This window comes from Phyllostomus hastatus, unplaced genomic scaffold, assembly GCF_019186645.2.
Source record: "Phyllostomus hastatus isolate PE091 unplaced genomic scaffold, TTU_PhHast_1.1 phas_contig_402, whole genome shotgun sequence".
In the NCBI taxonomy this organism is placed as follows: Eukaryota; Metazoa; Chordata; class Mammalia; order Chiroptera; family Phyllostomidae; genus Phyllostomus; species Phyllostomus hastatus.
This window is the reverse complement of record NW_025333873.1, coordinates 3,530,956-3,545,679: the sequence shown is the minus strand read 5'-3', so window position 1 is coordinate 3,545,679 and position 14,724 is coordinate 3,530,956. Positions and strand designations below refer to the sequence as shown.

Here is a 14,724-nt window from a genome sequence, read left to right as displayed (position 1 = left end):
GGGCAGTAGTCGGAGCTGGAGAGAAGCTGGGATGGGAGGGGCGGAGACGAGGCCACCGTTTGAGCCTAGATGGGGAGATGGGGCAGCTGGGTGGGACAGGTGCCTGGGCCTGGGAGGAGGGGGAGGTGGAGGCCAGGGTTTGAGGGGGAAAGAAAAGAGCGCGGAGGGCGGGTCGGGGGAGGGAGGGAGGGAGCTTGCTGCAGGTGGCGCGAGGCGAAGCTGGGGCTGATATGAATAAGGCGGCGAGGGGAGATGCAGGAGGGTGGAGACCGTCTGGGTTTGAGGAGGGTGGATGCGAGGGAGGAAGAGGCTCGAGCTGTACGGAGGAGGGAGGTCTCCAGGGAAGGGAGGGGCAGGCAGCCGGGAGGCGGGCCTGTCGGGTGAGGACACCCAGCTCTAGGCGCGGGGCCTGGAGGTCCCGGTGGCCGCCTGGGTGTAGCTCTTGGACCGGGAGACAGACGCGGATCCGGACCCGTCTGGACTGTCCCCCAAGGAGCTTTGTCTCCCGGCTTGCCGCAAGCCCGTGGGGACTCAGGGTTTTGTGATAATCCGCAGCGCCACAGGCACACCCTTTAATTCGCGGAGCTGAAAGGCTCGGTCCAGTGGCAGATGCTGCCGGGGAGGTGGAACGGGGCCGTCTCCCGCCCGGGGACACCAGGAGAACAATAGCCGTCACTGGTCTCCGCCCGACGACGACGATGGCGAGCTAGGGCCCCCTAGACCTCGTGTGCAATTTTCTGGTGCAGAAAATGCTCCCGGGGCAATCTCGGGGCACGTGCTCGTCGTGGGGTGTGTGTGAGGCACCCCGCTCCGCCGTTAATGCCCGGGTGGGAGTCGCGCGTCCCCCCAGACCCCGGTGGGGTCGGCAGACCGCCGCCGCTCCCGGCCTCGGTGCCTTCTAGTCGCGGCCCGGCTCCCTGCCCCGCGCGGTAGACCAGCCGCTGAGACAAGGCATGGCGACCAGGCGGGCGGTGACCCGGAGGTCTCCTCGGCGCAGAGCGGGTTCCCTGAGCACCTGGCTTTGTCTGAGGAGGAGGCCACATCGCCTGCTGTGCGTTCCTAGAGGGAGCAGTCAAGGCTGGTGGGGATTCTGGTCAAATCAGCAGAAGCTGCCTTGGAGATGACCGGCCGAGGGTGCGGCTCCTGGTCTTAGAGCTCGCAGCCCGGGGACCAGGGCTTGGCTTTGCCAGTGGCCACACCCAAGCCGGTACCTCGATCCTTTGCAGATTTCGCTGGTATTGTCTGCTGACCTAAGACAGGGACGGCTCTGTGGGAGCAGGTGGCTGCTTGCCCATGGGAAAGCAGATAAACAGCAGTGGAAACACAAAACAAGAATCAACAGCCCTTGCCAGGCACTCAGACAGTCTCGCTGGCGGTCTGAGCACCTTTCACGGCAGGCTGCGGTGCCCCGGCGTGTGAAAGGCCAGCCCCAAGCCAGAATTCTGTTTTGCAGGTTTTCTTCAATCATTGTTTAGCTGGTATGAAAGGTGACTCTTTAGCATGAGGTTTATCACTTTAAATTGTCGTTCATTAGTATAAAAAAAGCAAAACAAAAGCATTTTTATTCCAGAGTGGAGGAAGCTTAGCTAAATGGCTGCATCATAGCACTAATCGATGTGGCTTGTATTTGCCATTAAGTTATCTGATGCATCCTTTGGCTCTCTTAACCTAGCCTGGAAAGATTGTCTTTCTTAACCAGGTCGATACTTAAGGTGAGGGGTGTGTGGGGCTCTTGCTCTGGCCCATACTGTATGGTAGTAGGTGGCGGGAAGGTCTCTTGCCTGGGATGTACCGTAAGCTGTGTCTTGCAGGTTTAAAAGGATGGTGGCTCTCAGACTTTACGAAACCAGTGTGGAAGGACTAGCTGGAATGTTGCCATTGTATGTGTTTAGCTAAATAGATCTCCCTGTCTCCAGTGTAGATGAAAACCAGGTATCCCAGTTTAAAAAACCAGAACTCTGGTGCTGAGGGTGTTTCTTGTGGCAAGGTGCCAATGGGAGATGTGTTTTCATGTCATTGCCCAAGGGAAAAAGTTTTAGGAGGAGGTGTTTTCTTGTTTTATTCTTTTGGAAAGAATTTTAGGGGTTTGTTTAAGGGTGTATTCTATCAAGGCCCTGTGTGAGCATCCAACCCGGTCTTTTCCTCATGGCGGGGAGTTCACAGATGAGGAATGCCCGATGGCCAGCCCGTTGCCACAGGGAAGATGGAGAGAAAGCAGCATTGCCTTCCCTCCTCCTGTGACAGTCTCCCTGCCTGGGAGACAGGGCCCGGGGGCGGGGGGGGAGAGGCACGTGGCCCTCAAAAGGGCTTCATGTCCCCAGGATTCTGGGGTGCCATCCCTAATTCTCATCTCCAAGAGCCTGGAGGCCTGGGCTGGGTATGCAGGAGAGGTTCACAGGGCGGGAAGACCTGGCTGTTTCCAGCACAGCCTCTCCGGGATGCAGATGTGACCAGGGCGGCATCACCATTCTCAGTGCAGTGCACGCTGTCTCCTCTAGAAACAGTTACACAGCCAGGCAAGTTCACACACTTGGTCAGAATTAGGGTAGGGAACTTGGAATAAGCTTCATCATGTCGGTACCCCCACCTTTCTCTGTCTTCCTTCTGCCACGGGCCTCTGAGAATTTCCCCTCCCTGCTAGCAGCTCCTCCAAGCCAGGATTCGGCGCCATCCGTCATTAGCTCTGGGCAACTGTGGGCCAGAGGCTATCACAACTGTGAACAAATCTATGGGGTAAACTAGTATTTAATACACGCTGAGAACCAGAGAAGTAGGTATTATTAGAAAAGAGTGTCCAAGACCCAGTCTGTCGTTCCGGTGTAAAACTTAACCAAATTCTCGTGGAATCTTATCTTACGCACACATTTTTTCTTTCTGAGCTATAAGAAAATATTTCAGAATAGTCTTTCAGGGCTTAGTTTGTAGGATCCTGTAAGAGAACAGTGATACAGAAAATCTTTGCCTGTGAAAGCCTGTGGGAAGAAGGTGGTATCGTATGAAATCAAGTGAGAATAACAAGTAAGGTGCTTGATTTTATTGCGTTTCTAGTGAGTAAACGAGAAATCACCTCAGAACTGCTTTGCCTTAAATTTTTTATGTGAAGATGAGGGTTCAAATGATAGTATGAATCTTTAATGAACTTTAATGTTTACATTATAAGAGCAGACACATCATATACTTTAACAAAAGAAATTCATGATGGAATATTATTTATGATTTGTTTTATGTCAATTTTTAAAACGCATTGAACGTACCATAAGTTGACTTAACCATAGCATCCCCAGAACCCCTCCCGCCCTCCCGTCCATCACAGCTCAGTCTGGCGCCTGTTCCCGCGCCCCCTCCCATCTGGACCCCCCTGCCCCCCGCAGTCCAGGCTCAGAGGCAACATGTACAGGAGGGCGAGGCATCTGAGCCAGACAGCCTGGGGTCCAATGCCAATGCCAACTGTGCCACTTTCTGCCTGTCTGTCCTTAGGTGAGTTGCTTTTCTCTCAGGGACTCAGTTTCTGATCCTGTGCAATGGGGATAATATGAGTTGATACATGCATGGCACCGAGGGCAGTGTCTGGTACTAAGCATGTGCTCAGTGAAGATTCGTTATCGCCATCGGCACCAGCATCACACTCTTCCTCCAGAACGTGTGCTCACAAAAACAGCATTTGGATTCCCCATTTAATCTTTCATCCCAAGGGACCAGGCAGGCTGCAGTGGGCATCCACCGTGGGAACAGGGAGAATTTGTTAGGACCCCTTTCTGAAGCTCCCCCTTTTGCAAATAGTAGAAATAGCTCTGTGCTGAGTCTGAGCCTCTTTCAGCACAGCTGTCGGCAGCAGCTGAGAAGCTGCAGAGTTCAGAATGGTCCCGAAGTGCCCCGACCCCAGCTTTGCCGAGTCATGGCCGTGTGCAGAGTTGGCCTGGTGCGTCACCCTGCTCCTGCTCCGTCTAAATGAAGAGGCGCCTGAGGCTGGTGAGGTGCTGTCGGTGCTGAGGCTGTTCTGATCTTGGTGTGGGGGAAAGGAGATCATTGCAAATATTTGGGAATAAAAACGTCTCAAGTTCTCCAACTGAGAAGTAAACTCACCACCACGGAATTACTCATGTAACAAACACTTGCAGAGTACTAGTACTCTGTGTTGGGGGTTCTGTTTAGTTCCTGCGAGTTGAGTGCTAGTTATTAGTCCCATTTTGCAGGTGAAGCAACAGAGGTACAGAAACCACCCAGCTAGAGAAGTGGCAGAGCTGAGCTTCGAACCCAGGAGTCTGCTTAGAGTCTGTGTGAGTTGGGGTTCTCTGGAGAAACAGAACCAGGAAGGGCTGGCCTGTGTGATTGTGGCGGCTGAGGAGTCCGGCAGGCACAGGGCGGGCAGGCAGGCAGGCAGGCCGGAGGTTAGGCTGCGGTCTTAAGACAGAATTTCTTCTTCCCCAGGGAAACCTCAGCTTTTCTCTTAGGGCCTTTCAACTGATTGCACGAGGCCCACCCACAATGTCAAGGAAAATCCCCCCTTTCTTCCAGTTGACTGATGGTAGATGTTAACCACATTTACAAAAAAAATACATTCACAGCAACACTTGTAGATAGGTATTTGAATAACTGGGTACGATAGCTTAGCCAAATGGACACAAAAAACTAACCATCATGGGGTCCACTCTTTTAAACACTACCCCAAGCAAAGAACCTTACACGTTGGGTATCAGATTTACAATAAACTAAAGATACATTAGCAAGGAGCAATGCCATAGTGCTTCTCACCTAGTTTCAAATAGAATTTGAGCTTCTTTTTTCACCAAGGAGCCTCAAGCACGAAGTAGTGGTCTGAGTGTGTTTTCAATAGACAATATTGAAAGAATCAACCACTGAATGATTTGGTGATATTTTACAAGATTTCCCAGTCATGGAGACCCCGGCTCCGCATTTAAATTTTGCCCACATGATATATAGGTTTTATGAATGACTAGATTTTCCTGAAAAAAACGGGGCGCATCTGCATTGTGAGTTGGGGGCGGTGTCGCTCCCCACCCCCGACATCTGTGCATCTTTGCTGGCTCAGCAAAGTCCTCGGGTCTGTCACCGCCCGCATGCCTTGCGGAGGGCGGCAGAGCCCAGCGCTCAGCCGCACCATCTCCGCGACACTCCAGTGTCCGTTACAGACGGCCCCTTTGTTGACCTCAAATCGCCGTGGGCACGCTCTGGTTTCTCAGGCCTTGGGCCTTTCTTCCCCCTGCTTTTGTCCGGCCCCGCCCTGCCCTTTGTCCTTCTGCCGAGCTCGAACCACTGTTCTCCGAGAGGTCTCCTGCTTTCTTATTTCCACCACTTTACCAGTTGGGTTGTTGTGAGGTGATGTGTTCGTTCTGTTCTTTTTTTTCATTTAATATGCTTTTGCTCCTGTTTCCAACACCTGTGAAACTCAACTTGAATGCAGTTCCTTGGATTGTTTTAAATCTGCCATATTACCAAAAGTGGACAATAGGCATACATAAAATGGTGACTTTGGGGGGGGGGGCGGGTGAGGGTGTGTTTTAAAAATAGGTTTTTGAAAACTTTTCAGTAAAGTATAACATATACAGAAAAGCATACAAAATCATAAATGTTTATCTTAATAAATTTCTGAAAACTAAACATAGATGTGGTTAGCACCAGACCAAGACATAGATTTCCAGTACCCAGAAGCCCCCTAAACCCCGCCCAGTCATTACTCCTGCTCCGAGGTCACTAACCACTGTCCTGACTCTGCCCAGCATTGGTCCACCCAGCATAGGTCCGCCCTGCCTGTTTTTGAACTTTTTACAATGGAATCATAGAGTGAGGCACTCTTTCATAAGTGGCTCTTTTTTTGCTCAGTGTTACATTTAATTTGCTCATTTTCATTGCTATATAGCATTTCATTGTGTAAGTGTACCATGCTTTTTTAATTCATTATGCTGTTGTAGGTATTGGGTAGTTTCCAGTTTGGGGTTATCATGAATAGTGCTATTGTGACCATTCTAACATGTGTCCTTTGGTGAACATATGTGTTTCTTTTAAAAAAACCTTTTTAAAGATTATTTTTAGAGAGAAGGGAGGGAGAGAGGGAAAGAAACATCAGTGTGTGGTTGCCTCTTGTGTACCCCCCACTGGGGACCTGGCCCACAACCCAAGCATGTGCCCTGACTGGGAATTGAACCTGCGACCTCGCACGTAGGCACTCACTCCACTGAGCCACACCAGCCAGGGCATGTGTGTCTCTTTTGGGTATGTACTTAGGAATGGAATTACTGGTTTAGGATATGCGTATGTTGTGTTTTTAGTAGACCATGCTAAATAGTAAGATTAATGGTGAATTTATAAAAAAAAAAATTCTGAGGTATGCAGTGCTGTGATTAAACTATTTTTAGAAACCCTAAAGGTGGGTAAAATGTGTGGCTTGTTCAGAGATTTGTTTTAAGCTCATTCTTCAGCAAAAAAATAGAACTTTAAGCTGCGTCTGACTCCGTGGTAGCTGAAATGAACATTTTTAAATGGCCGTGCTTCGATCTGAGTCTCGCTGTAGCAATTTCCTTACTCCTGTTTCTTAAGGAAAAGATGAGAATCAGATTGTAACTGCAACATGGATCTAAAGATCATTCCAGAGGGGTTCTGTCAGCCTTGCCCAAGATGAACAAGTGAGTTTTCTATTCTGTTTGCTACTTTGTATTTCTTCTGTTAGGTCAGATAACAGTTCTGAACTGTGTGATTTCTGTGGCCTAAAAAAGGCCTCCAAAGTCTCAGCTTGGAATCATAAAGTTCATATTTCTTAATGGGAAATTCAAAGTATAGCATATATCCCATTTTTGTGGCTTTCTAAAAAGACTTAAAACAGAAGTGATTTTTACAAATGGATTGTAGTGGAAAAAGCTCAGTGGATAGTGAAAAACAATACAGATGAGGCGGAACGATGAGCACAATGGGCCTCAGACTGTGGGTACCAGGCAAGCCTGTTGCATCCCCGAGGCTGTGATAAACAAGGTTTCAGTAGATGGAGGCCGGCAAATTTGTCGTAACGATAGGGCGGTGGTCATGAGACCTGTGCCGCCAAAGGACCATGACAGAGCAGTCATGAATTCCTAACTTGGCTGATTTTTCTTTGTGAGACCCATTCACAGCCCAGGTTTGGCGCTGAGAAAGATGTTCTCTTGTTACATGCCCTAACATGTTTGATATTGGCGCTTAAACAAGCGAGTGAGTGAGGACAGATTTATCATTGCTTTCAAACCTAGATTTACTTACTCCCTGACTGGTGTGGCTCAGTGGTTGAGTGCCTGCCTGTGAATCAGAGGGTCGAGGGTTGTATTCCCAGTCTAGGGCACATGCCTGGGTTGCAGGCCAGGTCCCCAGGGGTGGGTGCATGAGAGGCGACCACCCATTGATGTTTCTCTCCCTCTCTTTCTTCTTCCCTCCCCCTTTCTAAAAAAAAAAAAAAGACAAACTTAAAACCTAGATTTACCGCTTGAATTCTGAGTCCCTTATGCACTTAAATACTTCATACCTTTTGTAATATGGGACTTAATTTTATACTTTAAAATGTATTAATGTAACATTCTAACATTTAATCAATTGTAAAATCACCCATAGGCCATTTTGCTAATACAGCTAATGTGATTTTTGCTTTTTCTACAAACCCTGTCCATATGCTCACATAATTTTCACAGACCCACTTCCAGAATCAGCGCCAGGCTTTGGCACCTGAGCCCCACTCACTCTGGCTCCGTGCAGCTGCTGGCCAGGAGCAGGGGGGAGTCTGGAGCCCGGGGCCCATCGCTGTGCCCCGGTGCCCTCCTGGGAACCTGTTTCCTGATTTGTGGGCCAGGCTGGGGTTCCAGTCTTTCCCGTGACTGCTTCCGAAAGGTCGCCCTGGGGTCTGAGCGCGAAGCATTCTGGTACAAGTTCAGAACGTCCTTGAAGCCTTATTGACAGTTTTAGAGATATACAATTTACATACCATGAAGTCACCCATAATGTATACAACTCTGTGGGTTTTAGTGTATTCACACAGTTGTGCAACTGCCACCATACTTTAATTTTACAACATTTTCATCACCCAAGAGAAACCTATCCATTAACAATCACTCCCCACACCCCTCCACCACCCTCCTATCCCCACCCCACCTCCCAGCTCCTGGAAACAACTAATCTACTTTCTATCTCGAATGGTTTTCCTTTTCTGGACATTTCATATAGATGAAATCATATGTGGCCTTTTGTGGCGGTTGAAGCCTCATTTTTTTATCTTAAAAAGGTAATACAGTCCTGGCTGGTGTGGCTCAGTGGACTGAGTGCCATCCTGTGAACCAAAAGGACAGTGGTTCGATTCCCAGTTGGGGCACATGCCTGGGTTGCGGCCAGGTCCCCAGCTGAGAGCGTGAGAGGCAACTGGTCAATATATCTCTTGCGCATCAATGTTTCCCTTCCTCTTTCTCCCTTCCTCCCTCTCTCTCTAAAAATAAATAAATAAATAATATATTTTTAAAAAGTAATACAATGTCTGCACTCTAATTCATGATATACCTTTTTTTTGTTTTGATATGAAGTTACCAAGAATTCTGGAAGTTATGTGTAGTTAAAATGTGGAACCCACCAGCGTGCCGTAGGAAGAGGCACCCCGTTTGCTCCAAGGCTCACTTCCTGCCGCCCTCCTGGGCCCCGTCTGAAAGGGCCGGCCTCGCTGGTCCTGACAGCCTCCTTATGTCTCTATCCAGAGCAGGTAGAAATCCGAAAGCAGGATTTTTTGCCTAGGTGATGAAAGGGGGAGGTGATTAAGATTCCGGAGCATCTGCCGCTAGCCAGGCACCGTGCTAACTCAGCACAGTGGGAAGAGAAAGGGTGGAGGGAGGCACCACCCTGAAGATTGTGTAACCACTGTCGGAGAAGTGGCAGGGTGTGAGCGAGGCTGAGAGTTCTGGCCATGAGGTACTCAGAGGTCTTTCTAGCCCTGACCAGTCGGCGCAGTTGGTTGGAACGTCATCCTGAGCACCAGAAGATTTCGGGTTCGATTCCTGGTCAGGGCACTACCTAGGTTGGAGGTTTGATTCCCTGAGTACATGTGGGAGGCAACTGATCAATATTTCTCTCTCACATCCATCTTTCTCTGTGTGTGTGTGTGTGTGTGTGTGTGTGTGTGTGTATCAAATACCAAATCAATAAACATATCCTCGGGTGAGGATTTAAGAAAAACCCTGATAAGGCGTTCTGGTGGGATTGGGGGACGAGGGCGTTCGGGCAGAGGGGTGGGTGTGAGACTGCAGGCTGGGCCAAGGATGAGTTTGGCAGATGTCAGACTGGAAAGGCTTGGGCAGGGCCCAGGACGGCCTGAGGGTGGGCAGGAGCGACCGAGCACACGCCCACCCCCTGCTCCGTCTCTTCCTGGATCTCCCCCTCCGTGGGTCTGTTTGCTCAGGTGAGTAACAGGAATGGGGCCCGAGAGGGTGTACACTGAGGAAAACTTGTCTTTATCTGCGAGAATTTATATTCTAGTTCCCTGGGGCTTCCACACCACCCTCTGAGATTTTTTTTTACTGGTGAAAATCAATGAAGACAATGATAAGTTTCAAAATATATGTAGTTTAGTCTGTGTTTAACAAAATCCTGTGCATAAATATAATGTGCTTTTTTCTGTTTTAAAGTTAGTTTTAAAATAGTGAGTCTCATCCCCCTTTTCTTTTTTTTAAAAGATTTTATTTGGGGCCCTGGCTGGTGTAGCTCAGTGGATTGAGCACAGGCTGTGAACCAAAGCGTCGAAGGTTCAATTCACAGCCAGGGCACATACCTGGGTTGCAGGCCATGACCCCCAGCAACTGCACATTGGTGTTTCTCTCTCTCTCTCTCTCTTTCTCTCTCTCTCTCTCTCTCCCCCTCCCTTCCCTCTCTAAATAAGTAAGTAAATAAATAAATAAATAAATAAAATCTTTAAAAAAGATTTAAAAAGAAACATCAATGTGCGGTTGCTGGGGGTCATGGCCTGCAACCCAGGCATGTGCCCTGACTGCGAATCGAACCTTCGGCCTTTTGGTTTGCAGGCTGGCACTCCATCCACTGAGCCACACCAGGCAGGGCTAATTCTTTCTCTGAGAGCCTTTGCTCACATCCTTCATGCTGCAAATAGCCAATAAATAGCACAGAAAATGAGATCTTTCCTCTTAATTGTAGAATCCTCTGTTCTCGATTAAGATGTGTAGGTAGGTTTTGGGTTTTTGGTTTTTAAGTATATGGTGAACTTGGAGTAATCAGTGCATATTTTACTGTATAAAAATGCATCATAATGGGTATGGCCCACGAGAAAGACCCTGTAAGTGAAGAGACAGTCAAGAACCTGGAAAACATAGCTCAGGGCTTCTCTGTGGTTTTCAGCTCCTAAGCAGTGGTCAGCAAATTCATCATTACAAGACCCCGTGCCCAGTATGAACGCAATTGTTAACACAAAGATCCCCCACGTACAGGCCTTCCCACCCTGGTGATCATGGCCTGCCGTGCTAGCAGAGGTGGAGATGTGGGGGGTTCTGCAGCACTCATTCCGAAGCCCTCCACCAGGACAGGGAGGGGCACCCGGCGGGTGAAGGGCACATGGGTTGGCCGGAGAGAAGGTAAATGCCCTGTGACCAGTATGGCCCGTAACGTGAGAGTACAGTGCGCAGGGGTGAAATCTGGGTGCAGGTCTCGCCTTTCACACTGACGAGTAATCTGCGTGATCCCTCTGAGTTATTGAACCACTCCGAACCCTGCTGTCCTCACGCATCGCACTGTGCTGTAAGGACTAGAAGGAGGTATGTGCACGGTACACCACGGTGGCTTGGTGTGAGTGGCCTTAAAAGGGCGGGGTCGCTTCCCCCGCCTCTGATTTTATAGTCACTGAAAAATTTAAGCAATGTTCATTGTACGAAAAATGAAGTAGAAGTCCCCTGAAACCCCACGACCCTAAGGTAGCCACCATTTGTATTTTGGTGACTGTTGGTGCATCTACTTGTGTAGGCGTGCATGCGAGCAAGTGCACGCACATGCACACACACACACACGAAGGCATCCATTCTGTTTTTAATTGTTATTTTATCTTTCTTTTTAAAATGGATGTTTTTCCCTTTCTCTCATTTCTTCTGTTTTCTACTTCTCTCCACCAACTCTGTACCACCTCCTCACCCCCAGGTAATCGGTGTAAATGGGTGTTTCACCATGGTTTTTACTTCTTGTGCATCATTGTATGTTGGATAAAGACACATGCTTAGGTAGTTTTTGCCCTTACTCATTTTACCAGAATGGAATCCCATTACAAACAGATGTCATGGATATATGTATTGGATTTCCACTTTGGTAAAATCTGTCATCTCTACAGTTTGTCTTTTTTGTTGCACTTTGGAAGAAGCTTTAAGCCAGTTGGTATAGATCTTTTAAAAAGTTGCATAATATCCTATGGCATGCATAATGTGATATGGTGATATAATAAATAAATATATATATATACATATATATATATACATATATATATATATATGTATATATATATATACCTGATCTTCATCCCCAGTTCCTGACAAAGAGCTCCTAGAATTCTTGTAATTTCCTGATTGATTGAGGGTAAGAGGAACGTCTTTTCTTATTCATAATAAGCCCTTTCAACCATTCCTGAGTTTATGCTAATGAGGTGACTCTCCGAGCCATGGAAGCTGGTTGTCAAGGGAACCAACTTGGTGATTAGAGGGTTGGAACTTTCAGCCCCACTTCCCACCCCCCAACCCCACCTCTGGGGAGGGGAGAGGGGCTGGAGATGGAGTTACACACCCATGGCCGATGATGATCGATCCATCGATCCATCGTGTCCACGTAAAAACCCTCAGGGGTTTGGAGAGCTTCCGGGTCGAACACGTCAAGGTGCTGGGAGGGTGGTGAGCCCCGAGAGGACCAGCCCCACGGCCCTTCTGCAGGCCTTGCCCTGTGCATCTCTTCCGTTCGCCTGTTCCTAGGTTTTATTCAGTAACAGTAAGTAAAGTGTGTCTCTGAGCTTTGAGAGTCCTCCTGGCAACTTATCAAACTGGAAGACGGGTTTGGTGGGAGCCTCTGATTTAGAGTCGGTTGGTAGGAAGTACAGGTGACAGCCTGGGACGTGCGACTGGCAGACTGGCACCTGCAGTGAGCGCAGTGGGTGGGACTGAGCTTTTACCCTGGGAGGGTCTGCACCAGCTCCAGATGGTTAGTGTTGAAGTGCTGCGAGTAGGCAGGAGTTATCCTTTGGATGGTACCACGGGGTTTGCACCCATTCCCATTTGCTGGGCACTCAGTTTGTTTCCGGTGCTCAGTTTTGTGTTTGTGTGTTTGTTTGTTTGTTTGTTTGTTTGTTTTTCCCTACCAACAGCGCCACAGTGGACCACTCTGTACCTGCCCTCTTATGTTCTCGTGCTTTTATTTCTGTGGGTGGAGTCCTAGGGGTGGAGTTGCTGACCCAGAGATCTTTTTAAAATTTTAATAGAGGCCTTTCGATGCTGTTTTTGTAAAGCATGTAATCCACATTTCCATCAGCATTGCCCCATGGCCACTCCCAACCTGCCTGCCCCCCTCCCGCCTCCCCCGAGCCTGCCAGTGCCAGGTATCTCACCCTGGAAGCTTTGCCACCCTGATGGGTGTGAAGTGGCACCTCCTCGTGGCTTCCTTTGCATCTCTGATTGCTGGAGAGGTTGGACTTCTCTTTCCATGTGGCTACTCATTCCATTTGCTCTTCTGCGTACCACTTACTGCTGTCCTGTGCCCGTCTTTCTCGTGATTGCACTCTTATCAGTTTGTAAGAGCTTAGAGTCATTGTGTGCGTATGCTCTCCCGGGCTATGCGTTGTCTATTGACTTATTTCTATGATATCATTTCCTTTACCACATTTTAAAATTCTGTATGAAGTCAGAAGTCTGACTTTTCCATTATGACTTCTGCGTTTCCCAACTGAGTTAAAACTCCCCTATGTCTAGGTTGTACATGTAGTATCCTGGGCTTTCTTCTCATGTTTTTATGGTTTTATGTTTTACACTGAAATAAATTCCAGATAGGTCACAGATTTGGGGAAATGCTAGAGTAGGAGCCAACTGCATTTTCTCCCAGACAAATAGCCAGCGACGCCAGCCCCATCCATCTTCCCCCGCCAGACTGAAAAATCACTTTGTTGGGTGTAGTTGAGATCTGCTACCAAGCGCCGTGTTCTGCTCCGCTCCCTTCTTTGTCTAATCGTATGCTGACACACACAGTTTTAATTGCAGCAATCTCACGCAGCATCTTTCCTACTCCCGAGGAAGTCCTTTACCTCCTCCGGGGCATTCCTTTTTGTAATTTTCTTTCTTTTTTTTTGTAATTTTCTTAACTTCTGGATTTCATTGTTAGCCATTTCTAAATAAGCCCATTAGGAATTCTAATAGGCATTGCATTACCTTTATGTATATTTTGGGAGAACTGACATTTTCTACTATTAGCTTCCCCCATCTAAGAATATATTTCTTTCATTTTGTTCAGTTGCTATTTTATGTACTTTGAGAAGGTCTATAAGAATCTGTGCCTTAGTTTTGTGTGTGTGCGCCTGTGTGTGAAGCTGTATGGAGGTATAAAATACATACGATACAATTCACTCACCTTAAGTGTGCAATTCACTGATCACTAATATGTATAAAGAGCTGTGCAGTCATCATGTAGCTTAATTTTATAAAATTTTTATCACCCAAAAAAGAAAACTCCGGCCCATTTGCAGTCACTCCTGTTCCCATTCCAGGTGCTGGGTAGCCACGAAACAAAAAAAAAAAGACCAAAATAGAGAAAATGCTTTATATTTAGATTCGCCTTTTCTGGACCGTTCTCTGCGCTTTCTTCTCTTTTTTTAAAGATTTTATTTATTTATTTTTAGAGAGGGGAAGGGAGGGAGAAAGAGAAAGAGAAACATCAATGTGTGGTTGCCTCTCTTGTGGCCCCCATTGGGGACCTGGCCCACAACCCAGGATGTGCCCTGACTGGGAATCGAACCTGCGACCCTTTGGTTCACAGCCCACGCTCAATCCACTGAGCTATGCCAGCCAAGGCTCCGTGCTGTATTCTTTCTCTGTAAATGTCCTGCAGTGGTTTTCACTGTTGTGAACACAACTTTTTTTTTCTATTTCTAGCTGGTTGGCTGCTAGTATAGGAAAAAGTACATTGATTTTATTATATTTATCTTATAATCTGTTATCTTACCAATTTTCTTAGTTTTTCTAGGCATACAATCATAACATAATTTCTCTCTTTTTTCCATATTTATCTTGAGGATTTAATTTTCCCATCTGGCTGCATTTTTTAAGGAAAGGACAAACATTGTTTAATAATCGTTGTCGGGAAGGCTGCCCTGCTTTATTCCTGACTAAAATGCCTGTGAGTTGCCATCACAATGTAACCTATTGACGGCTCTCGAGGAGCTGGTCGAGGCCGGGAAAGTCAAGGTCGAGAGGCAGTTAGCTTTCCGTCGATGGTTGCCATTTAACCCTGGTATGAAATAGTTACACTTTCCCTTAATCATTGGCTAGAGCTGCGCTGCGGAGTGCCTTAGCCACTTAAAATGTGCAATTAAATGTTTCGTTTCTCAGGCGTCAGACTAGCCGTTTTTCGAGTGCGCAAGAGCCCCGCGCGGCTGGCGGCCACTCTCGGGAAGCACAGCTCCCGCAGCAGGAGCGGCAAACCATCGAGTGTCCTGCCGGCCCGCCGGCCTGAGGAGCCAAGCCTGGC

The 14,724-nt window shown here is 47.9% G+C and overlaps 1 protein-coding gene across 1 annotated transcript in view; it reads left to right on the top strand.

Moving 5' to 3' along the window:
* DPYSL5 (dihydropyrimidinase like 5) overlaps positions 1-14,724 on the top strand; it is a 77,702-nt gene that overhangs the window by 841 nt on the left and 62,137 nt on the right. The window lies entirely within an intron of this gene.